This window comes from Somniosus microcephalus, chromosome 10 (assembly GCF_052327205.1).
Source record: "Somniosus microcephalus isolate GS21.2 chromosome 10, FLI_Smic_1.0, whole genome shotgun sequence".
Classification (NCBI taxonomy): Eukaryota; Metazoa; Chordata; class Chondrichthyes; order Squaliformes; family Somniosidae; genus Somniosus; species Somniosus microcephalus.
In genome coordinates, this window is record NC_140996.1 from 181,874,939 (window position 1) to 181,901,766 (window position 26,828).

Genomic DNA, 26,828 nt, shown 5'->3' on the forward strand with positions numbered 1-26,828 from the left:
GCACTTACTCACCAATAACCTGCTCACTGATGCCCAGTTTGAGTTCCGCCCAGACCACTCAGCTCCCAACCTCATTACAGCCTTGGTCCAAACATGGACAAAAGAGCTGAATTCTAGAGGTGAGGTGAGAGTGACTGCCCTTGATATCAAGGCAGCATTTCACCGAGTGTGGCATCAAGGAGCCCTAGTAAAACTGAAGTCAATGGGTATCGGGAAAATTCTCAACTGGCTGGAGTCAAACTTAGCACAAAGGAAGATGGTTGTGGTGGTTGAAGGTCAATCATCACAGCCCCAGGACATCGCTGCAGGAGTTCCTCAGGGCAGTGTCCTAGGCCCAACCATCTTCAGCTGCTTCATCAATGACCTTCCCTCCAACATAAGGTCAGAAATGGGGATGTTCGCTGATGACTGCACAGTGTTCAGTGCCATTCACAACTCCTCAGATAATGAAGCAGTCCATGCCCGCACGCAACAAGACCTGGGTGAATTTAGGCTTGGGCTGATAAGTGGCAGGTAACATTCGCTCCACACAAGTGCCAGGCAATGACTATCTCCAACAAGCGAGAGTCTAATCACTGCCCCTTGACATTCAATGGCATTACCATCGCCGAATCCCCCACCATCAACATCCTGGGGGTCACCATTGACCAGAAACTTAACTGGACCAGTCACATAAATACTGTGGCAACAAGAGCAGGTCAGAGGCTAGGTATTCTGTGGCGAGTGTCTCACCTCCCGACTCCCCAAAGCCTTTTCACCATCTACAAGCACAAGTAAGGAGTGTGACGGAATACTCTCCACTTGCCTGGATGAGGACAGCTCTAACAACACTCAAGAAGCTCGACGCCATTCAGGACAAAGCAGCCCACTTGATTGGTACCCCATCCACCACCTTAAAAATTCACTCCCTCTATCACCGGCGTACTGTGGCTGCAGTGTATACTGACGTAAGAAAACTACTAGGCACTTGGTCTAAGTATTAAACAAGGCTTTAATCAACTGTTTTCCAACATGGAGATCTAGTTGTGTCCTTCACTAGTTCCTGTTAAAGAATGTCTTGAGCAAGCTGGACCCATGCCCGAGTATTTATACTCTACCTGGACAGCGCCAACAGCAGGCCGCCCAGTATCATTTCATAAGTCATTTCCACATGAATGACAAGATTCATGTCATATATCACTTACAAGATGCACTGCAGCAATTCGCCAAGGCTTCTTCAGCACCACCTCCCAAACATGCGACCTCTTCCACTGAGAAGGACAAGGGCAGCAGGCGCATGGGAACACCACCACCTCCAAGTTCCCCTCAAGTCACACACCATCCTGACTTGGAAGTATATCGCCGATCCTTCATCGTCGCTGGGTCAAAATCCTGGAACTCCCTACCTAACAGCACTGTGGGAGTACCTTCACCACACGGACTGCAGCGGTTCAAGAAGGCGGCTCACCACCACCTTCTCAATGGCAATTAGGGATGGGCAATAAATGTTGTGTTGCGAATCTTTGGAATTCTCTGCCCCAGAGGGCTGTGGATGCTGAGTCGTTGACTATAATCAGGGCTGAGATAGATAGATTTCTGGACTCTAGGGGAATCAAGGGATATGGAGTTCGGGCGGGAAAGTGGAGTTGAGGTCGATGATTAGCCATTATCTTATAGAATGGCGGAGCAGGCTCGAGGGGCCGTATGGCCTACTCCTGCTTTTATTTCTTATGTTCTTATGTTCTTAATTAGTAGTGGAACTAGGATCCACAGTAATAACTTTTAAAAGGGAAGCTGATAAATATTTGAAGAAGAAAATCTTAAAAGGGTATGGGGAAAGGGCATGAGAATGTAGCAAAGTGAATAGCTTTTTCAGAGCAGGTGCAATGATCTCCTGGGCTGTGAAATGTTAAGATTCTTTAATAACTTCATATTCCCTGAATACTTTGAGTGAATCATCAATAATCAGAACCACATATATTTCCTTTTCTTCTTTTTCAAATAGGCTCCAATTTGCAACACTTCACATTTATCTAATTTAACATTCAGCCTGAACTCACCTGCTGAACTGATTCAGCTCCCTTTAAATACTGTATTCCTTCCACTTGTCACCTGTCTACATAGCTAGATGTCATCAATTCATTTTAGTTTGTTGGAAATTTCCTCTTCAATATCATTATAGAATAGAGTGAACACACGAGGCTTGGAATAAATCCTTGCAGAACTTCACTCTCCACAGCCTTTCATTCATCTTTTATTTATAATCACTTTCTCCTTTCTATTGCTATGTTTTCAAGCGAGGTAACTAATTTACCATTTATTCCATAAATCTTTATTGTCTCTAAAACTGCTAGCTTGGAGGGACTTTCAAAATGGCATCCAAATACTTTGAACAAGTGCAAATTACCTCATTATTACGGGGTGTATTAAAGCTGTCTCAACTGCTTATAATTTTAACTTCAATTAAAATATGCTGCTTTAATTGTTATAAAGTACTCTACTGGTAGTTGCAGCATATATTTTAATCTCACTTGAGGAAGACCTTCCTCTCTCATTCATAGAGCTCTCATTTGTGTGTTGTTCAGCCTGCCCCAGTGCAAAAAAGATTCACAAGGATGATACCCGTACTGAGAGGTTATAAGTATCAGGAAAGATTGAACAGGCTGGGGCTCTTTTCTCTAGAAAAGTGAAAGCTGAGGGGTGACCTGATAGAGGTCTTTAAGATAATGAAAGGTTTGATAGGGTAAACGTGGAGAAAATGTTTCCAATTGTGGGGGAGACCAAAACTAGTGGTCATAAATATAAGATATTCACTAATAAATCCAATAGGGAATTCAGGAGAAACTTTTTTACCCAAAGAGTGGCAAGACTGTGGAATGCACTAACACAAGGAGTAGTTTAGGTAAATAGCATAGATGCATTTAAGGGGAAGCTAGATAAGCACATGGGGGAGAAAGGAATAGAAGGGTATGCTGATAGGGTTAGATGAAGAAGGGTGGGAGGAGGCGCGTGTGGAGCATAAATGCCATAATAAACCAGTTGGGCCAAATGGCCAGCTTCTGTGCTGCAGACTCGATGTAACTCGTTGTAATTCAGTATTCCAATCATTTGATACGTTTTAGATATAATATGAGATTTATTCCCACAAATTTATTTTGGATTTTCTTTATGCATTTAAGTGCTGTAATGATTGTGTTATATAAGATAATATTTCCTAAGTCTAAGTTATATAATTTTGTGATTTGTATGACCACTGTCATCTTGGAGGTGGAAACACCCTGGGGGCTATTTTCCCCGCTGTAGCGACGCTAGTTTAGGCACTAAACAGTCTCCGAGGTGGCCAAGAAGTGATCTTGAGCTACAACGCTTGGTTAGCCCACCTTTAGCGCAAGATGCTGTAATGTATATACCTTTAAGGGGGGAACTACTTTTTACAGCTCATGTATACTGTAGTACCGGCAGTGACCACACCTGTATATAGCACTGAGTAGTAATCTGTACAATCAGTTCCAGAGTGAGCCACATTGAGTAAACACCTGTTGTACCGTTCTCCTGCAGTCTGTGTCTTACGACTGACGGACACAAAATTGGCGACGAGGCAAATTCGATCCTACCTGCAACTCTGCATCACCTCCCAGGGATTCGTTCCTGGAGACCAGTAGATTGGAGGTCAAGGCCAGAGACACGGGCGTCGACCACGGGCAACCGCCCAGTCATCCAGCAGAGACTCGAGAATTGCGGGGGAGGCTGTTGAGAGCCAGGCTTGGCTTTCCAGTCGCGGTGGTCCAGCGAAACGGGCTGGCAACAGGTAGTGCGCAGACCCTTCCCGGACAGCGGCGGGCTAGAGCCCGACCGAGCGGCACAGCAAAGGGCCAAGCAGCGTCGACGGGAGAGAGAGAGAGAGAGGGCAGAGCGCACAGGGTGCAGCCGGTGTTCAGGGACCGAGCAGCATCGAGGAGAGGGAGAGAGACACGCAGAAACCCGCGAGGCACCGCCATTGCCACGAGGACCGCCAAGAGCGGCATTGGCAGCAGCGCAGGAGAAGCGCGCGAAACCTACAGGGTGCCGCCATTGCCACGAGGACCGCCGAGAGCGGCGTTGGCAGCAGCGGGGGAGGAAGGAAAGCGCGGGAGATGCCATTTTAAGCCACACCCAAAATGCCGAAGAGTGGCAGTATCATGGCATTTGACAATGAAGTCGAAGATTGGACTACATATGTCGAACGAATAGAGGTATACTGCAAGGATGACAAGAAAGCGCCGGTATTGTTAAATTTAATGGGTGCAAAGACGTATGGCTTATTACGAAATCTAGTAACCCCAGCGAAGCCGGTGGAAAAGAGTTTTGGAGACATAGTGACGATACTACAGGAACATTTAAACCCCACACCGCTGCTGATAGCAGAAAGATTCAAGTTTCACAAATGGAACCTGTAAAGTCTGTGGGTTGTGCAGTTAATAAATACACAGACTTCAGAAATAACAACAAACAGGTCTTTACTATTCGAAGGTCCGGGCGAATCTGCCCCAGTTATCCTGTCACAACACTTATATACTGGTGTGGTCACTGTCGGTATTACAGTATACAGAAGCTAAACAAGTAGTGCCACACTTAAAGTAGTTCCCTTAAAGGTGAACGGTTACATACAATAATTTCCTTAAGGGTAGACGGGTACATACACTACAATCCTCCCTTTTTAGCTTTCAACATACTGAGTCCATAGTGGACATACATTATCACATATATATATACAGATTTATTTAAGACAGTTCATAGATTCAGCCTTTCGGGAGGTTTCCGGATTCTGTCCGGGTAACGCCGCAGTGGTGTCGTCATTCCAAGCGGGCTAGTAAGTGTTTCTGGTAAAGTTGAATCGGCTCGAAGCACAGTGTCAGGTTCCTCTGACTCCAGAACTACCAGATCAGACGTAGGTGTTCTGGGTAACTCAGTCTCAACCTTATCCGGGTAAGGTGGTGAAGTCGGGGGCCCATTTGTGGCGGACCCTATGATCTGGTCAACATGGCGCCTTATTATATTGTCTCCAATGTCCACAGTGTACATCAACGGCCCTAGCCTTTTGCCAATCGTTCCAGGCTGCCATTTCTCAGTACGATAGTCCCGGGCCAAAACTCGTTGACCGGTCTGGAAGGACCTAGTGGCCCTTTCGTTCATGCCCTGGAATTGCCGGTTCTCTACGTCCCTTCTGACGTTTGGTTTGAGTAAATCCAGCCGACATCGTAGGCGTCTATTACAAAACATCATCGCGGGAGTTTGATTCGTGACCGCATGGGTTGCATTTCGGTATGCCAACAAAAAACTATCCACCTTATGCTGTAAACTTATGTCTTCATTACTCATGGCCTTTACGGCCTTCTTGAAGGTCTGGACAAACCTTTCAGCCAATCCATTGGAGGCGGGATGGTATAGGGCTGACGTGTAATGTTTAACCCCATTGCTCTTTACGAATTTCTTAAATTCCTCAGATACAAATTGCGGTCCATTGTCAGAACAGATCTGTTCTGGCAGGCCATTCTGAGCAAACATAGTCCTTAACACCGTGATGGTTTTTTCCGTCGTGGTGGTGGTCATCTTAATTACTTCTGGCCACTTGGAGTGGGCATCTACCGCTATTAGGAACATCGGCCTAGAAATTCAGTGCCCTTAGCACCGATTTTGCGGCGCTAGAGGGCCTAGCGCTGCAATTGGCGCCGGTTCCTAAATTGCCTGGGGCCCTTCCGCGGCGGTAGACCGGTAGCGCTGCGCCGGCACCGATGGCGCAGCGTCCCGGTTGCCGTGGTAACCCGGCCCCAAGCCGAAATTCAGTTGCGGCCGCCTCGCCAGTGGCAGCCGCAACTAAGACTCCGGCAAACGAGTGTTGCCGGAGTCTGCGCCGGCGCTTTAAGGAGGCGCGGCGGCCGGCCGCTTTCCCGCCGGCCGCCTGCCCGCAGCTCCCTCCCCGGACTTCTCCCCCCCCCCCCCGCCGGAACAGATGCAAGCCCGGCACTTGTCCGAGGTGCCGGGCTCATTTTTTAAGAGATTTGCGCGGGCCGCGGCCGGGTGCAGGCAGCTCCTCCTTAACGGAAGGAGGAGGCCTGCACTTCCCGAGCCTGACGCACCGCAGCGGGCGCCGCAATGCGGCGCGTTGCGCCAGTTTTCAGGCGCTAAAACCCTTCAGTAGCGCCGGCAGCCGTTTGGGCGCGGCGCTACTGAATTTTTGGCGCGGGCAAAGGGACTTAGCGCCGGCGCTAACTTCCGGCGCTAAAGCCCTGGCGCAGCGCAAACTCAATTTCTAGGCCATCGAGTCCATAAATGGACCAGCAAAGTTGATGTGTACTCTTTGCCAGGGAGATGAAGGCCACTCCCATGGGTGCAGAGGAGCCTGTGGTGGCGCATTCTGAACCCTCTGACATCCTAGGCAGTTCTTCGTGATCTCCTCTATGTCTCTATCAATGCCTGGCCACCACACAAACGCTCTTGCTAGATTTTTCATCTTTACTCCCCCCAGATGTCCTTCGTGCAGCTCCTTTAGCACCTTCTTTTGGAGTTTGGGTGGAATCACCACTCTAGATCCACACATCAGGGTCCCTCGACACACTGACAGTTGTTCTTTCCTCTGTGCAAATGCTTGCAGTGTTGGTTCGCTCTGTGCTGGCCATCCCTCCACCGTTACATCATAGACTCGTGAAAGAGTCGGGTCATTCCTTGTCTCATTCTCAATCATTGAGTTTGTTATCGGTAGACACTCCACTATGGATGAGTGGAACAACTCTACTGGGTCCACTATACTCGCTTCTTCTACCATCGGCAATGGCAAGCGTGACAACCCATCAGCATTCCCATGCTGTTTAGACCTATTGTACTCAATTTCGTATTGGTGTGCCTCAAGTAACACGGACCACCTTTGTAACCTTTGTGCTGTCATGGTGGAAACGGCCTTATTTGGGTTGAATATGGACACCAACGGCTGGTGGTCTGTCAGCAATGTGAACTTTTTACATTGTAGGTAATGGTTGAATTTCTTCACGCCCCACACAAGACTGAGGGCCTCCCTATCTATTTGTGCGTAATTTCGCTCCGCGGGTGTCAATGATCGGGACGCGAAAGCCACTGGCCTTTCTGAGCCATTTGGTAGCCTATGCGAGAGTACTGCCCCAATTCCGTACGGGGAAGCATCGCAAGCTAGACGAAGGGGTAATGCTGGGTTGAAATGAGCCAACACTTCTTCAGAGGTAATCAACTCCTTGCTTCTGCGAAAAGCCTTTTTGCATTCCTCACTCCACTTCCATGGTGTTTCTTTCTGCAACAGGTCATTCAGCGGATGCAGTACCGTGGATAAATTTGGCAGAAACTTGTGATAGTAATTAATCAACCCCAAGAATGATCTTAACTGTGATACGTTTCCTGGGGCGGGGGCCTTCACAACCGCTTCTATCTTTTCGGGTGACTTATGTAGTCCCTCTCGGTCAATGACATGACCGCAGTATGAGATCCGTTTTTGGAAGAACTCACATTTCTTGCGATTAACCCGAAGGCCATACTCCTTCAACCTGGTGAGTACCAGTTTCAAATTCGTGAGGTGTTCTTCCTCATCTTTTCCCGTGATTAAAATGTCATCTAAATAGCACTGCGTGCTTGGAATTCCTTGTAACACCTGTTCCATGGCCCTCTGCCAAATTGCTGGCGCCGAAGCTACCCCAAAGACCAGTCTATTGTAGCGATACAAGCCTCTGTGAGTGTTGATGGTGAGGTACTGGCGTGACTCTTCCTCGACCTCCATCTGTAGATATGCTTGAGCCAGATCTATTTTCGTGAAATGTTTCCCTCCAGCCAACGAAGCAAAGATATCTTCAATCCGCGGAAGCGGGTATTGTACCGTGTGAAGCACCGGATTCACAGTAATCTTGAAATCTCCGCAGATACGGACCTTCCCCGGTCCCCCAGGCTTATTACTCGGTGAGGACTTCATGACGGGAACAATGGGCGTGGCCCACTCACTCCAGTCCACTTTTGACAGAACCCCTGATCGTTCAAGTTCTTCCAGTTCTGCCTCCACCGCTGGTCGTATTGCATAAGGAACTGATCTGGCCTTAAAAAACTTTGGGCTTGCATTTTCTGCAATCTTAACCTTTGCTTTAATACCTCGCAGCGTTCCCAGTCCTTGCTGGAATACCTCCTTAGCTTCGTCCAATATTCTGGACAACCGTTCAGGTTTGACATCCTCTTTTTCGGACTCCACCGTCATGGTGTTTAGGGACTGCCAGTCCAATTTTATTTTTCGGATCCACTCCCGTCCCAGGAGTGGTGGTCCTCCCTCAGGCAATACATACAGGTCCAACCGGTGATGATCTTTATCCTTGTATCTCACCTTGACTTCTATCATTCCGATGGGGAATACTTTGTGCCCCGTGTATGTCTGTAGTACTAGTTCTGTATCCCGTAGTGGAATATGCTTGAAAAATTTCTTATAGTCATGCTTATTCATGACCGTCAACGCCGATCCGGTGTCCACTTCCATCTTTACTTGGACCTTTGCAATCTGTAGCGTTATCCAGATAGTTTGTCGGTCAGCTTCATTGCTCACGTTGTGGATTCTCAGACTGTCCAGTCCTTTGCATTTGGAGTGTGAGTCCGACTTCTGTTCCTTCAGACTCTTCCTAGTCACCTCTTGTACCTTCCTGTACCATTTTTGTGAGGACTCGTTATTGTTGTACGTCGTTCCTGACCGGCACACTTTAGCTATGTGCCCGATCTTGCCACATTTCCGGCATTCTTGGTTTTTACCCCAGCAACGCTTCTGGTCGTGTGTTGTCTTCCCACAACGATAGCATTTCGTAGTCCTCGAGGTGATGTGGTCCACCCCTAGTGCCACCGCCTTCCGCTGCATTACCGCCGTTCCTTTTGCTGCGGCTTCGTATGATGCGGCTATAAGGACAGCCCTGTCAAGTGTGAGGTTGTTCTCTTCCAGTAGTCGCTTTTGCGTCCCTTCTTTGGACAATCCACATACGAACTTGTCTCGCAGTGCCTCTGTCAGATTCCCCCCGAACTGGCAGTGTTTCGCTAGCCTCCGCAGTTCGACCAAGTATTCCGCGTTGCTTTCGTCTTTCTTCTGCGTTCTCGCATAGAATGTGAATCGTTCAGCCAGCTTCAACGGTGTGGGGTTCAAGTGATCCTTCAGCACCGCTACTATATCCTCGAAAGTCTGATCTGCCGGTTTAGCTGGAGAGAGAAGATGTTTCAACAACCCAAATGTTTTCGCACCCATCATGTTAAGTAAGGTTACAGCTTTTTCCTCCTTAGCTATTTTGTTAGCCTTACAATGTATCTCAATACGTTCCACGTACGTGGGCCAGTCTTCTATTTCGGAGTTAAAATCGTTGCTGTCCCCACGCTTAGGCATCTTCCTTTCTTTGGGTACAACACAAATATTTCTTTAAATTCTTATGTATTTTTTTTTTTTTTTAACAACAAACAGGTCTTTACTATTCGAAGGTCCGGGCGAATCTGCCCCAGTTATCCTGTCACAACACTTATATACTGGTGTGGTCACTGTCGGTATTACAGTATACAGAAGCCAAACAAGTAGTGCCACACTTAAAGTAGTTCCCTTAAAGGTGAACGGTTACATACAATAATTTCCTTAAGGGTAGACGGGTACATACACTACAGAACCAGCATAAGGATGAAAGCAATGCTGAATATTTAACAGAACTGCGTAAACTATCGAAACACTGCCAGTTTGGAACGGGACTGGCAGATACCTTAAGGGACAAGTTTGTGTGTGGGCTTCTGTAGTGTATGTACCTTTAAGAGCCCCTGTGTACTGTAATACCCGTAGTGACCACTCGGGTATATAAGCCTGTATAGCGTCTTGTATCTTTTAGTTCACCTCCAGACTTTGTTCAGTAAACACCTGTTAAACCAACTCCTGCATTCCGTGTCTCCATTAACACACGGATACAACAGTGGCGACGAATTGGAAACGGACTTACCTGCAATTCGGCAGCACCTCAAGGAGATCGATTCCTCAGACGAAGGTCGAAGAAGAAAAAAAACAAAAAACTGTGGTTTCACCAGCTGGCCGGGCTGGTGGCAGGTACTGCACTAATCCTTCCTGGGCGGCGGGCTGGGGCTCGATCGGGTGGCTCTGCAGCGGGGCCGAGCAGCGAGTCGGAAGGCGGAGGCAAACAGAGATGGAGGGTGGAGCACTCGGGAGACGGCCGGCGCTGCAAAGCAGGTCGGCGTTCGGACCAAGCAGAGGGAGGGAAAAGTCCCAGAGAGTCCGGTGGGAACGAGTCTCCAACTATTAAAAATATCTGTGTAAATAAAAACCGCGGAGAACAGCGTTGTCAGCAGCGGCAGTGGCGGGAAAGCGCGGGAGGCGCCATTTTTTCTCGGCAGGGAAGAAAGGAAAGCACGGGAGGCGCCATTTTTGATTTTCAGGATGCCTAAGACTGGCAATATTACTGCTTTCGATAGTAATATAGAGGATTGGACCACATATGTGGAAAGAGTGGAGGTATATTGCACAGCGAATGAAGTAGAGGATGATAAAAAGGCATCGGTACTTCTAAATCTGATGGGCGCAAGGACATACGGGCTGTTACGAAACTTAATCACTCCAGCAAAACCGATGGACAAGAATTTTAAGGAGATTGTTGATACCCTACAGGAGCACTTAAACCCAACACCGCTGCTGATAGCGGAACGATTCAAATTCTTCAGGAGGAATCAGCACAAGAATGAAAGTAACGCTGATTACCTCACCGAATTAAGAAAGCTGTCAAAGCACTGCCAATTCGGGGCAGGACTGGCAGATTCTCTACGAGACAAATTCGTCTGCGGCCTCCTAAGTGAAGGAACACAGAAAAGGCTACTTTCTGAGAAAGATTTGACACTGGACAAGGCTTTCAGTGTGGCTGTATCATACAAAGCAGCAGCAAGAGGAGCTGCAGAGATACAGCAAAAGCCACAGGACTTCGGCACCCATGAAATGACACGGGGTTTCGAGAGATGTTATCGCTGCGGCAGATCCACCCATGACCAGAGGGACTGCTGGTTCAAGGACAAAGCATGCAGGCAATGCGGAAAGATGGGACACATTGCACGTGTATGCTGATCTGGAAACAAAAAATCCACTGACAGAAAAAAAATCAATAAGGAAAAGTACAGAAAGGTACAAATGATGACGGACAGTAGCTCCGAAGACCAGAAGAGCGATAGCGACTCCGGAAACAAGAGACTAAGCTGTCTCAAATTACATAATGTAATTGCCAAAGAGGATTACCAGACCATTTGGGTTACCCTCACGATAGCGGGGTCCCCAGTTAAAATGGAGCTAGATACAGGATCAGCTCTGACCGTCATAAGTCGACGGGATTATGAGCGGCTATTTCCGCATAAAACTTTGAAAGACACATCCATTATCTTGAAGACATATACGGGGCAGAAAGTATACCCCAGAGGGAAAATAAGGGTGCCTGTTGTATACAACGGCAAGGAAATACAGAAGTTGTATTTATACGTTCTGCAAGATGGTGGTCCACCGCTGTTGGGACATGAATGGATCAGGAAGATACGTTTAGACTGGCACTCCATTCAGGCACTGACGGTGACCAGTAAGAAAAAAAATGATGATGATGTCATACCTGAACGATTAAAAGACATCTTGGCCAACGCCAAAGAAGTGTTTCAACAGGAACTAGGAACCTTGAAAGGCGTCACCGCCTCAATAAAAGTGGAAGATGCGGCAATTCCCAAGTTTTTTAAGGCAAGGCCGGTGCCATACGCAATTCGTCCAGCAGTCGAGGCAGAGCTGGAGAATTTGGAAAAGGCAGGCGTGTTATCCAAGGTAGATTGGAGCGAGTGGGCAACACCCATCGTCCCGGTCATGAAGAAAACGTTGAATAATGATAAATCTGAAGAACAGAGAAAAATTTCCATCTGTGGGTACTTCAAGGTGACTGTAAACCCGGTCCTTCACACGGTACAGTATCCTCTTCCGAGGATAGAAGATATTTTCGCCTCACTATCCGGAGGGAAACGTTTCACCAAAATTGACTTGGCACAGGCATATCTACAGATGGAGGTTGAGGAGGCCTCTAAAAAGTATCTCACGATAAACACACACAAAGGCCTGTACCAGTACAATCGACTGGTTTTCGGAGTAGCATCAGCTCCAGCTATTTGGCAAAGAGCTATGGAGCAAGTCCCGCAAGGGATTCCGGGGACTCAATGCTACCTAGACGACATCCTTGTAACAGGAGAAAACGACAACGAGCACCTTGTAAATTTGGAGCAGGTGCTCACTAGGCTGAGAGAACGGGGCCTACGAGCAAATCGCCCCAAGTGCGAATTTTTCCAGAAACAAATATATTGTGGCCATATAATTAACAAAGAAGGGTTGCATAAGTCACCTGAAAAAATTGAAGCGGTCATAAAAGCCCCAGCACCTGAAAATGTCTCACAATTAAGGTCGTTCCTGGGATTGATAAATTACTATCATAAATTTTTACCGAACTTGTCAACTGTTCTGCACCCTCTTAACGCACTGCTACAAACGGGAGTAATTTGGAAATGGAGCGAAGACTGTAAACGTGCCTTCTATAAATGCAAAGGCTTGATCACGTCCAAGGAAGTGTGGGCTCATTACAACCCATCACTGCCAATCAGACTGGCGTGCGATGCATCCCCTTATGGCGTAGGAGCGGTATTATCGCATAGATTCCCTGATGGCTCGGAGCGGCCGATAGCTTTTGCGTCACGCTCATTGAACTCAGCTGAGCGTAACTATGCCCAGATCGACAGGGAAGCACTCAGCCTGGTGTGAGGAGTGAAGAAATTCAACCATTACCTACACGGACAAAAATTTACCTTGTTGACTGACCATCAACCCCTAGTCTCCATATTCAACCCTAAAAAGGGCGTTCCCATTATGACAGCGCAAAGGCTACAGAGGTGGTCCCTTTTCCTAGGGGCACACCAATATGACATAGAATACAAAGGATCAAAACAGCATGGGAATGCTGACGGTTTATCGCGCCTACCGTTGCCAATGGTAGAAGAGGCACCTACAGTGGACCCAGTGGAGATGTTCCACTCAACCATCGTGGAATGTCTACCAGTAACAAATTCTACCATTGAAAAGGAAACGAGAAATGACCCGACTCTCTCACAAGTCTACGATTTAACGGTGAAGGGATGGCCAGCACATGGCGAACCACTGTTGCCAGCCTTCTCGCAAAGAAGAGAACAGCTGTCAGTGTTCCGAGGAACCTTGATGTGTGGATCCAGAGTGGTAATTCCACCCAAACTCCAGGATAAAGTGCTAAAGGAGCTTCACGAGGGGCATCTGGGTGGAGTGAAAATGAAGAACCTAGCCAGAGCATTTGTGTGGTGGCCAGGAATCGATGGAGACATCGAAGAAATGACCAAGAGCTGTCTAGGATGCCAGAAGGTCCAAAACGCCCCACCACAAGCCCCTCTACATCCATGGGAGTGGCCCTCATCTCCATGGCAAAGGGTACATATCGACTTTGCTGGTCCATTTATGGACTCAATGTTCTTAATCGCGGTTGATGCACACTCCAAGTGGCCGGAGGTAATAAAGATGTCCTCCACCACCACGGAAAAAACCATCACAGTATTAAGGACCATATTTGCCAGGAATGGGCTGCCTAAACAGATCTGTTCTGATAATGGACCGCAATTTGTGTCCGAAGAATTCAGGAAGTTCTTAAAAAACAATGCGGTTAAGCACTACACGTCCACCCCATACCATCCCGCCACCAATGGATTAGCTGAAAGGTTTGTGCAGACCTTCAAGAAGGCCATAAAGGCCATGGGTAATGAAGACATAAAACTACAACATAATGTAGATAACTTCTTGTTTGCGTACAGGAATGCAACACATGTGGTTACAAACCAAACTCCCGCCATGATGTTTTTCAATAGAAGACTAAGATGCCGGCTGGATTTGATCAAGCCAAACATCAGAAGGGACATAGAGAACCGGCAATTTCAAGGCATGAATGAAAGGCCAACTAGAACCTTCCAGATAGGTCAACAAGTTTTGGCCCGGGACTACCGTACCGAGAAATGGCAGCCTGGAACTATTTGCACACGACTAGGACCGCTGATGTATACCGTGGACATTGGAGAAAGCATAATAAGGCGCCATGCTGACCAGATCATAGAATCATCCGAAAAGGGACAACCTACACCACAACTCTATACGCCTAATGATGAAGCAGAGATACCCATAGTATCTACCTCCGATCCGGTGATACTGGAACCAGATGAACCCGACACTGGCATTCAAGCCGAATCGACCTTGCCAAAAGAACCTACTACACCACCGAAAACGACTACACCACCGAGGCGTTATCCAGGCCGAGTCAGGAAGCCTCCAGAGAGACTGACTTATAATTGATTAACTGCAGCAAATGTGTAGATTATTGTTCTTGTAAACATGTTAATTAATGATTACTTAAAATGTTATGTACTAATTATCTAAAAGGGGAGGAATTGTAGTGTATGTAGCTTTAAGAGCCCCTGTGTACTGTAATACCCGTAGTGACCACTCGGGTATATAAGCCTGTATAGCGTCTTGTATCTTTTAGTTCACCTCCAGACATTGTTCAGTAAACACCTGTTAAACCAACTCCTGCATTCCGTGTCTCCATTAACACACGGATACAACAGCTTCAAAGTGAAGGAACCCAGAAACGGCTTTTATCTGAAAAGGACCTTATGCTGGACAAGGCTTTCAGCATTGCGGTATCATATGAAGCAGCAGCACGGGGCGCTGCAGAGATACAACAGAGACCGCAAGAATATGGCACAAACGAAATGTCATACAGAACAGAGAAGTGCTATTGCTGCGGCAGAACAACACACGACCACAATGATTGCTGGTTCAAAGACAAAGTGTGCAGACAGTGTGGAAAAGTAGGACACATAGCACGAGTCTGCAGGTCGGGAAAGAAAACCAGCAATAAGAAATCTCCAAAAGAAAAGTACAAGAAGGTACATAAGGTGACGGAGAATAGTTCAGAAGAACAAAAGAGTGATACCGACTCCGAAAACAGGGAGCTGAGTTGTCTGAAACTACATAATGTGATCAAAACGGAGGATCACCGAACCATTTGGGTCACTCTCAAGGTAGCAGGAGTCCAGGTAAAAATGGAATTGGACACAGGATCAGCCCTAACAGTCATAAACCGACGGGACTATGAGCGGCTATTCTCACACATACCCTTGAGAGACACAAACATTATTTTGAAGACGTACACGGGGCAAAAAGTCTACCCCAAAGGAAAAATAAGGGTGACCGTTATATATAACGGTAAGGAAACACCAAAACTAGACCTATATGTATTGCAAGATGGAGGACCACCATTACTGGGATGTGAATGGATCTGGAAAATACAGCTGCATTGGCATTCCATACAAGCACTGACTGTGGCTGCCAAAAAGGATGACGATGTCACACCTGGGCGACTGTCAAAGATCCTAACCGACGCGCAAGAAGTGTTCCAGCAAGGACTCAGAACACTAAAAGGCATGACAGCAACAATCAAAATCGAAGAAAATGCAAGCCCAAAATTTTTTAAGGCCAGACCGGTACCTTATGCGATCCGCCCAGCCGTCGAAGCAGAGCTGGAGAGTTTGGAACATTCAGGAGTACTGTCCAAGGTAGACTGGAGCGAGTGGGTTACACCCATCGTCCCTATGATGAAAAAGTCATTGAGCAGCACGCCTGGGGAACCAAGGAAGGTTCACATCTGTGGGGACTTTAAGGTAACAGTGAACCCAGTCCTTCACACCGTGCAATATCCACTTCCGCGGATTGAAGATATTTTCGCCTCGCTATCTGGAGGGAAACGCTTCACTAAGATTGATCTGGCCCAGGCGTATCTACAAATGGAGGTAGAAGAAGCATCAAAAAAATACCACACAATCAACACCCATAAAGGTCTCTACCAATACAACCGGCTGGTATTCGGGGTAGCATCAGCTCTGGCTATTTGGCAAAGGGCAATGGAACAAGTCCTGCAAGGGATCCCAGGGACCCAGTGTTATTTGGATGACATCCTGGTCACGGGCGAAAATGACAGTGATCACCTCGCCAACCTGGAGCAGGTGCTCACTAGATTGAAGGAATATGGGCTCCGAGCTAATCGCCCCAAATGCGAGTTTTTAAAGAACCAGATCTCGTATTGTGGCCACGTTATCGATAAAGAGGGGTTACATAAGTCCCCAGAAAAGATTGAGGCGGGAGTCAAGGCTCCAGCACCGGAAAACGTGTCACAGCTGAGGTCACTCCTCGGGCTGGTAAACTACTACCATAAGTTCTTGCCAAATTTGTCTACAATACTACACCCACTGAACACCCTACTGCAAACTGGAGTGCCATGGAAGTGGAGTGACGAATGTAGACGAGCTTTCCAGAAGAGCAAAACACTAATCACATCGAAAGAGGTATTGGCCCATTTCAACCCAGCACTACCAATTCGGTTGGCGTGTGATGCATCACCCTACGGCATTGGAGCGGTGCTGTCGCACAAATTCTTGGACGGCTCAGAGAGGCCAATAGCCTTTGTGTCACGATCACTAACCTCAGCCGAGCGTAACTACGCCCAGATTGACAGGGAGGCCCTCAGCCTAGTGTGGGGAGTGAAAAAGTTCAATCACTATCTGCACGGGCAGAAATTCACCTTGCTGACTGACCACCAGCCTCTTGTCTCCATTTTTAATCCGAAGAAGGGCGTTCCGGTGATGACTGCGCAACGACTACAAAGATGGTCACTCTTTCTAGGGGCGCACCACTATGAGATTGAATATAAGGGCACAAAACAGCATGGAAATGCTGATGGGCTATCACGCCTGCCACTGCCTACTGCGGAGGAAGCACCAGCAGTGGATCCTGTCGAAATATTTCATTCGACTATAGTTGAATACCTACCGGTAACTAACGCTCGTATAGAAAAGGAGACCTGAAATGACCCGACACTGTCTCGGGTATATGATTTGACGGTGAAGGGATGGCCAGCACATGGCGACTCACTGTTGCCAGCATTCTCGACAAGAAGAGAACAGCTGTCAGTGTGCCGGGGGACCTTGATGTGTGGATCCCGAGTGGTAATTCCACCCAAGTTAAGGGATAGAGTGCTAAATGAGCTTCATGAGGGTCATCTGGGAGGGGTAAAAATGAAAAGCCTTGCCAGGGCTTATGTGTGGTGGCCGGGAATCGATAAACAAATCGAGGACCTGAACAAGAGCTGCTCAGGATGCCAGAAAGTCCAAAATGCACCACCACATGCCCCTCTACACCCATGGGAGTGGTCCTCATCTCCATGGCAACGGGTGCATATTGATTTTGCTGGTCCATTCATGGACTCAATGTTTTTAATAGCCGTGGATGCGCACTCGAAATGGCCTGAGGTCATCAAAATGTCCTCCACCACCACGGAGAAAACTATTGCAGTCCTACGGACCATTTTTGCCAGGAACGGCTTGCCGGAACAGATTTGCTCCAATAACGGACCACAGTTTGTGTCCGAAGAGTTCCGGAAGTTTATGCAGAAGAATGGGGTAAATCATTACACATCTGCCCCGTATCATCCAGCCACAAATGGATTGGCTGAGAGGTTCGTACAAACCTTTCAGAAGGCAATAAATGCTATGTACAATGACAACATTCCGCTGCAGCATAAGATGGACAATTTCCTGTTCGCCTACCGGAATGCGACACATGCAGTCACCAACCAGGCCCCGGCCATGATGTTCTTTAACCGAAGGTTAAGATCTCGCCTGGATTTGCTCAAACCAAACGTACGAAGAGATGTTGAGAGTAAGCAATTCCAGCACATCCATGAGAAGCCAACAAGGAGCTTCAATGTAGGGCAACCAGTCTTGGCCCGCGACTACCGAACAGAAAAATGGCAGCCAGGAACGATATGCACATGGCAGGGCCCACTAATGTACACAGTGGACGTTGGGGAGAACATAGTGAGACGCCATGCTGACCAGATCCTAGAGTCACAGGAACAAGTCAACCCCATGCCTCGCCCATACGTACCTGGTGAGGAACCCGACGTACAGGTCGCATCTACCCCAGAAACAGTAGCATCGGAAGCTGATGAACCAACCGACGACAGGGTGCCAGAATCGCCTCCGCACCAAGAGCGAGACACTCAGGAAAGGTGCTATCCAGAAAGGATCAGAAAGCCTCCCCAAAGACTGAATATATAAATGGACTATTTTCAGCTAACGTTGTATGTTAAAAGTGTTAATTGTAATTAGTTTGATATTTAATTGTTAAATGAGTGTTATGGTACTGTTAATCTAAAAGGGGAGGAATTCTAATGTATATACCTTTAAGGGGGGAACTACTTTTTACAGCTCATGTATACTGTAGTACCGGCAGTGACCACACCTGTATATAGCACTGAGTAGTAATCTGTTCAGTTCAGTTCCAGAGTGAGCCACGTTGAGTAAACACCTGTTGTACCATTCTCCTGCAGTCTGTGTCTTACTACTGACGGACACAATAGATGCCATCTAGGTAAAGGCGTTTAAGTGCACATTAGGAATGGCCGCCCCAAGGATGATTAAGCCTCTGATTACCAATTAAATTGGCTCCTAACGCTCATTAAAGAGGCTGCATGCCATTTTGCTGGCTAACGCTGCAATTACCAACCTCAACTGACAGCGACCAGCTGAACAGGAGTAAAGAAGTCGTTGGTGAGGATTGCAAGCACCACATAAAGCCATGCTCAGCTTTCACGGTTCCCTTGCTGATTCAGAACGACTGACTACACTGCGTTTGAAGAGGACTTTTGATACACATCGGGAGACTCTCTGTGACACTTTGTCAAGACTTCATTAATAGTCTATCAACATTTATTCCGTAAATTCTCTGAGGACTTCACCTAAAGAGAGCGAGTGCTCTGCTGCTGTTCCTAATTGGAGACCTTATAGGAGTCACGGGGAGAAATGGAGTGGTTGGTCATGGGGATCTTGCAAGGGATCCCTCTTGGTCTGGAGGATGAATAGGAGGAGGAAATGAGACCGAGCAGAGCAGCACCAGCTGCTGGAAGAGGAGGAACAGGAAGTCGAGGAGGGCTCCAGATTTGTAGTGACTTGCTGCATGGTCCACAATCTGGCAATCATGAGAGACCAGCCGTTACCACCAGCAATTCTGGTAGAGGGTCAAGCTTAGGAGCCACAGAAGAGGAGGAGGAGGTTGAGGAGGAAGATAAGGGGGACCAGGGGGAGCACCAGAGGGTTCCAGGTAGATGCCCCGCACCTAGGAGGAACGCTCGCCGCCATCTAATTGAAGACCGATTTTGAGAGATGTCCTACACTATCAGACTTCGGAGCACTGTTGCCAACTCCCTTACCTTCCACGACTGAGGAGCCTTCAAGTAGTCCACCACCTGCACTCAATCCTTTCAACCCCTTCCTCATGAAGAACTAATAAAAAAGCCCACCAATTCCACCACTACCCAATTACCATAATCAATCTTTATCTCGAGCAAAAAGAAACAATGAAAACATGGCACAACCAACAGCACTTACAAATATTAAACGAGTCGCCCTGGTGCTTACCCTGAGTGGTTATCATATAAGTGCTCTTGCCTACTCTAGTGCTTCTACGAAGTGCAACCCGAGTGGCAGCAGCAGGCAAGTTGTATGGCTGCTGAGAATCTGAAGAGGGCAGTTCAGATGTCCTCCTGCGACGCCTTCGAGAGGCAGTGGGTCATGATGGCCCCTCCTCAGACTGCACCATCTCCGCATAGGCTTGAGCAGTCTGGGCCGCCTGGTTCACAGCAATGGTGGAGTGGCAGGGGAGGGATCAGAAATGCTGCCATCTGGAGGGAGGCCAGTAGGTTGCTGCTCCATGATTCCCACGCCACTACCTTGGGGCGTCTCTGTTTTAGCGCCTCTAGGAACGTTTAATTGCTGGCTAAAACCAGACTTTTAAACAGACGATTCCTTTTACCACAGCACACACATAGCGCCTGATTTCACCCTTTCCCCCCCAAAAAAACCTGCCTTTAATGTGGTGACAAATGCAAGGTATACTCATCAATCAAGCACAGTACATCCATTTCTGAAATGTTCCAGCATCCATTTAGCTTGGATATGTCCATGGCAGAGTGAAATGTACCATAAGCATACAAGGATGCACTTTTTAAAATTCATTCATGGGATGTGGGTGTCGCTAGCTAGGCTGGTACTTATTGTCCTGAGGAGGTGGTGGTGGGCCACCTTTTTGAACCGCTGCATTGCAAGTGAGTGTCTTGCTAGGCTGCTTCAGAGTCAACCACATTAGTGTCGAACTCGAGTCACATATAGGCCAGACAGGGTAAGGACGACAGGTTTCCTTCCCCAAAGGACATTAATGAATCAATTGGGTTTTTTACAGCAATCTTACTGCTTCATGGTCACTTTTACTGATACAACCACCCTTTTTTATTTCCAGTTTTTTAAAACAGAATTCAAATTCTCAATGTTCCATGGTGGGATTTAAACTTTAATTTTCTGGATTATTAGTCTAGGATTCTGGATTACTTGTTCAGTTACATAACCACTACAATACATTATTAAATATATAATGATTAAATTAACTGGGGTATTTTTCTGCATGCTATTTCCTGGCACAAACACAATCAGATGACATGACTACCGGAATTCAGCTCTCATGCCAGCACTCTGCCATGCAACCCAATGTGACTGCAGATGTCCAGTGAGAACACTTACTGTACAGATTCTTGGTCTAGCAGCATGGGGTGTTCCCAACCTGCCAGGCAGGTGTGAAGGAGAGAACTTTTTGTCCTCTGACTATAAAGGTGGTGTTATCTATTTAACAAAGTCTTCCCACAAAACAGATGGCTATGATCTCTGACAGCTCATCACACACATGAATGCTCATTGAGTCAGGGGGCATTTGACCATATGACTGTAAAAGTAAGATACTGTACTATTGTGTATTGAGCCATCATTTCAAGCTTTGCTATTTTCTTCCACTGCTTTTTGCATTGAGAGTCCAAAACAAAATGAGAAATTGTGACAATGATGCCCTTTATATTATAGGTGTTTTTTTTTTCTCTACACATTAGAAAAGTCATATTTCTTCAGGTAAGATCTTCACATCAAAGTATTCTCCATCCACCATTTGAATATCCCAGGATGTCCTTGGGGAAGAGTGGGATGTATGTGAATCCATATTGGGGTTTTGTAGGTGTAACTTGCCCTCTCCAGGATGTTGTTAGATATTTTTCCTGAAGTAAAGGCACTGTATGCAGTGTAGTCACAGAACAAAAAATAACTACTGATTTCCAACATGTGGAACTCACTCACCCTTCTAGCAGGGCTAGGGCCACTAGAAATACTGGGGAGAATTTCCGTAGGGTTTCTCCCACATGAGAGAGAGCTATGCACAGACCAAGAGAGAGCTACGCACTGACCGAGAGAGAGCTACATCCTGACCAAGAGAGAGCTACCTGCCCACACCTGTGTCAATCCCTCCACTGCCCTCTGTGTCGAGACAGGAGCAGCATGAAAGTGAGCAAGGGGCCTCCACATCTGCTGAAGCCATCAGTGAACTGGACTATCCTAGTATAAGAGAAAGGCAACGACTGCTGCCAATGAAGTTGAAGTAGTTGCGCATGCTCAGTCCAAGTGTTTTTTTGGTTGTTCGCTTCGTGACTCACGGGCTCTGGGGAAAAAAAGCTGGGAAGGGAGTGGACCTTCGGGACTGTAGGAAAAAAAGCCGGGAAGGGAGCGGGCCTTCGGGACTGTAAGAAAAAAAGCCGGGAAGGGAGCGGGCCTTCGAGACTGTAGGAAAAAAATGCTGGGAAGGGAGCGGGCCTTCGGGACTGTAGGAAAAACTGCTGGGAAGGGAGGCGGGCCTTCGGGACTGTAGGAAAAAAATGCTGGGAAGGGAGCGGGCCTTCGGGACTGTAGGAAAAAATGCTGGGAAGGGAGCGGGCCTTCGAGACTATAGGAAAAAAAGCTGGGGAGTGGGCCTTCGAGACTGTAGGTACAAAATGCTGGAAAGGGAGCATCTAACTCTATCAGCATAACCCTCTATTCCCTTTTCCCTGATATGCTTATCTAGCCTCCTTTTAAATGCATCTATACTATTCGCTTCAACCACTTCCTGTGGTAGCGAGTTCCACATTCTCACCACTCTTTGGGTAAAGAAGTTTCTTCTGAATTCCCTATTGGATTTCTTGGTGACTATCTTATATTGATGGCCTCTAGTTTTGCTCTTCCCTACAAGTGGAAACATTCTCTCTGTATCGACTCTATCAAAAGCTTTCATAATTTTAAAGACCTCTATTAGGTCACCCCTCAGCCTTCTTTTTTCAAGAGAAAAGAGACCCAGCCTGTTCATCCTTTCCTGATATGTATACCCTCACATTTCTGGTATCATCCTTGTAAATGCTGATAGCATTAGAATTGACCAAGGCAGACTACACACATGACAATTAAAACCATACTTCAGAGTGATGACAAGACTGTAATGTAATCTCATGGTTCAAATGACAATTCTAAACAGCTTAGCTCCTTTTGGTTTATGATCTCATATGAGACCCTCAATTAGGTTTCAGTCTTGCCCTCATTCCCAGATATCTATTGTTCCATATATAACTATTATAACTTTATTGCATGTGAGTTATGAGGTCTTCCTCTCTCATGGAATGAGTTTGGCATTCTCTATCGATCTCAGACAGGCCATTAGAGGATATGATAATCTGACAGAAGGTATTTCCACATAAGGGAGAAAAATCAAAGCAAACGTTACTTTTGCACTTTTCCTAGTGGCTGACTTTAAAAGCAGCTTAAACTAGGGCCTGGGACCAGATTAACTGACTGACCGCTGGAAATGGTGTGTGACAAGAGAGGAACCTAAAGCGAGTTAAACAGTATAAAATGGGGAAAACATGCCATATACAATGTCTATTCTCTAGATCTTACCAGTAGTGTTTATTCATGACAGATAATTCCTGTGTAGTACTGGGAAGAAAAAGCGGAAATTACTGCAACTGTACTATCACTTATCTATCTATCTATTTATTTATATCTGTATCTATCTATAAGTTTCCAGATATGTCCATCATACTTCAGGTATTTCACTTTGTCACACATGCAAATTTCTACACCATACTTAAAAAAGTATATATAAAGAGATAGTTCTTTTCTGCTGATTTCTTCCAATCTGCAAATTTTGTCACCAAAAGTAATTACCCTCCAATTAACTTCAGATATGCCTATTTACACCAATTAGACTGTGTGGCCTTAAGAGGACAGATTAGGTTAAAACACACCTGGACTTCACAACAGAATAATCCGTTGTGTGTTACATGGTATGAAACTATTGTTATTATAAAATAGGATAATCGTCCGATTACTCTGAGATTCACGAGTTTAATAAAATAATTGGCTCATAATTTCTTGATGCTGACCAAGCATCATTTTTAGCTGACTGCCTAGCATTGTCATCTGACTATACTACATTTTCTTTTTCACAAACCAATTATTTCTTATATTAGCAAAACTAACAAGTTCTCTGTGGTACTCAAATAGGGTTCATGTGGTGGAAAATGATATTAATTATACTGTCTACGGATCCTGAGATTTGGCCTATTGACAGCCTGCTTCATCATAGCCATCTGTGGACAGAATCTCTATCAGCTGATGCTTTCTTTTGTTGCATGTCAAAGAAAAAAACAGTGCTTTCAAGTTGAAGAAGCAGCATTTTATTCAAATTGAGTTTGATCTCTGCAGACTTTCTTTCATCATGTTGATCGAATGCCCAAGAAACCTTGACAAACATCTGTTTGCACAAATTATTTTCAACATCAAATGGGAGTAAATTTCAATGGACCAGCAGCGACACATTTTTATAGGACATGCAATATGGTGAAAATGAAAGATGACAAGAGCATTTTTTATGCTTAGTACAATTTGTCGAGTCAGTTTCTTTCCAGAACTGCTGCTGCTGTTTGTTGACTTTGATTCTTAGGTTGAGTACTAGCGGCAAATGAATGAGAAAGTTTGCAATAATAATGGAATAGCAAAACCAATAGTAATATATTTACTATGTGATTTCCTGGTGAGTTTATATCATTCTTTATCTTGTGAGATTATAAGTAATTTCCTTATTAATTAACTTATTGACTTGCTAATTTCACAATCTATTACTAGATATTACTGCCCTGTATATTTTTCTCCAACATTAGGTGTACCACATACTAAATGGAGAGTGCTTGGAAGACGAGTACAATGATTAAAGTGATGTTGTGACAATGAGCACAAATTGGTACTTCAAACTTTTTTTTTAATTGAAAAACTAAGATGAAGGTCCAAAGTCCATAGTGCAGGACAGCGCCAAGGCTGAAAAGAATAAATGAGATAAAAGATTAGATGACATTGGGCTTTAAAAGCATGAAGATTATTAAAGAAAGAAGAAAGCCTTGCATTTATATAGCGCCTTTCACGACCACCAGAAGTCTCAAAGTGCTTTACAGCCAATGAAGTACTTTTTGGAGTGTAGTCACTGTTGTAATGTGGGATATGCGGCAGCCAGTTTGCGCACAGCAAACTCCCACAAACAGCAATGTGATAATGACCAGATAATCTGTTTTTGTTATGTTGTTTGAGGGATAAATATTGGGCAGGGCACCGGGGATAACTCCCCTGCTCTTCTTCGAAATAGTGCCATGGGATCTTTTACGTCCACCTGAGAGAGCAGGCGGGGCCTCGGTTTAACGTCTCATTCGAAAGATGGCACCTCCAACAGTGCAGCACTCCCTTAGCACTGCACTGCAAAGATACGAACAAGTGAGGAAATTCGAGTGCCAGAGTTTTAGGAACATTAGGAACAGGAGGAGGTCATTCAGCCTCTTGAGCCTGCTCTGCTATTCAATTAGATTATGGCTGATCTGCACCACAACTCCATTTTCCAGCCTTTGCTCCATATCCCTCGATACCCTTTCCTCAAAAAATCTATCTATCTCAACCCTGAAAGCTCCAATTATCCCAGCATCCACAGTCTTTTGGGGAGAGTTCCAGATTTCTACTGCCCTCTGTGTGAAAAAGTGCTTTCTGATTTCGCTCCTGAATGGCCTCGCTCTAATTTTAATATTATGTCCCCTTGTTCTTGTTTCCCCCACACGAAAGGAAATACTTTCTCCTTAACTACATTTTAACACCTTGATCAGATCACCCCTCAGTCTGCTCTACTCAAATGAATAAAAGCCACGTTTATGCAACGTATCCTCATAATCTAAGCCCCGTATCGTTCTGGTGAATCTGCGCTGTACCTCCTCCAAGGCTAATATATCCCACCTGAGGTGCGGTGCCCAAAATTGAACACTGTACTCCAGATGGGGTCTGACGAAGGCTCGATACAATTGTAGCATCACTTCCTCTCCTGTGTATTCCAGCCCCCAGGAGATAAAGGCCAACATTCCATTCGCCATTTTGATTACTTTTAGTATCTGCCTACTAGCTTTTAATGAATTGTGTACTTGGATTCCATGACTTGTGAAATAACATTCAATGCAGTATTCAATTTTGATTTGTTCTCAAAAGCCATTGCTGCCATGCAGCAATTTAAATTATTTCCATTTAGAATAACCATAAAAATCAAACAGCCACAAGGTGCAGGATTTTGAGTAGCTGAGCGTTTTCACGTTGCTTTTTGTACAAAATATCACTTTGAATCGTAGAGTGTGCAGGAGGGTCAAATCACTTGAATGACTGACCAGATGGCCTGCAGTGGTCTTTTGCGGTCCTGTACATTCTTGCGTTTAACAAAATAAAGTGGGCATCCTTCCCCATCACAATTTCCAATAATTAAATCTTGTAATTTATATTTCTTTACATTTTAGGCTAATCATTTCTGACATGCTACATTATTTTATGGTGGTGGGTCGGGATCCCATCTTGCCTTGGCTGTACACGTGCTGCTTCTTAGTCAACATGTCCACGCATTCTCACTGTATTAAAGCAGTTATGCATATTTAATCACGTAGCTCTTTTGCTACTGACCTGTTTTGAATCAGAAACACAGTGGCACTGAAATTACTCAGTTGTTCCAGTGGACTCCTGCCTCAACTTTGACGGAAGTATACTGGAACAGCTACAAACTCCGCTGGGATCCAGATACGCCAAGCCTTAGAATCGCAAGGGGGTTTCTGCTTATGAGGGGGGTTTCTGCTTATAAGGGGACCCGCATCAGTCGAGGCAGGGCTGAGGGCATGGACTCTTTCACCTATGTTGGAAGTTCTGTATCCTCAGCCTCATGGGGACCTGGCATAAGGGTGGAGGCCGGTATGCCAAGTGAGAAGAAGCATACCAGCCTCCTGAAGGGTACATGTGGATCCCACTTGAGGGATGTAGGCTGAGAACACGGCTTGGATCACTGAAGAATCTTGAGGAAAAATGTTTTATTAAAAAGGGGGCTGTTGGATTTTTCTGGGTGAGGGGGAAGCCTGCCAACCCCATACAAATTAGGTTCCTCGTCCTTTGACCCCCACATTGTCTGGCAGAGGCAGCATTGAAGAACACCAGCAGGTGCAATTCTGCCATAACTGGCAGGATTGCAGTGCTGAAACTTCGGGACTAATCACTCTGTCAAATGGAATGCGTGTTTTACTTCTGATATTGTGAGACCCAATCTGTTAGTAAAAACAAATTTCAAAGTTTCTGCTCAACTAATTTCAGGTGTTTAATTGAACTGCACCTACATGATTCGCTGTAGATTGGCTGAAAATGTTTTTTCTAATGTATTATTTGTGGGATTTATAAAGGTGTTTCTGTACCTTTTGTGA

The 26,828-nt window shown here is 46.0% G+C and overlaps 1 protein-coding gene across 2 annotated transcripts in view; it reads left to right on the top strand.

Annotated features, from left to right (window-relative positions):
• LOC147111908 (microtubule-associated tumor suppressor candidate 2-like) overlaps positions 1 to 26,828 on the top strand; it is a 901,351-nt gene that overhangs the window by 189,935 nt on the left and 684,588 nt on the right. The gene's annotated exons all lie outside the window — the stretch shown is intronic.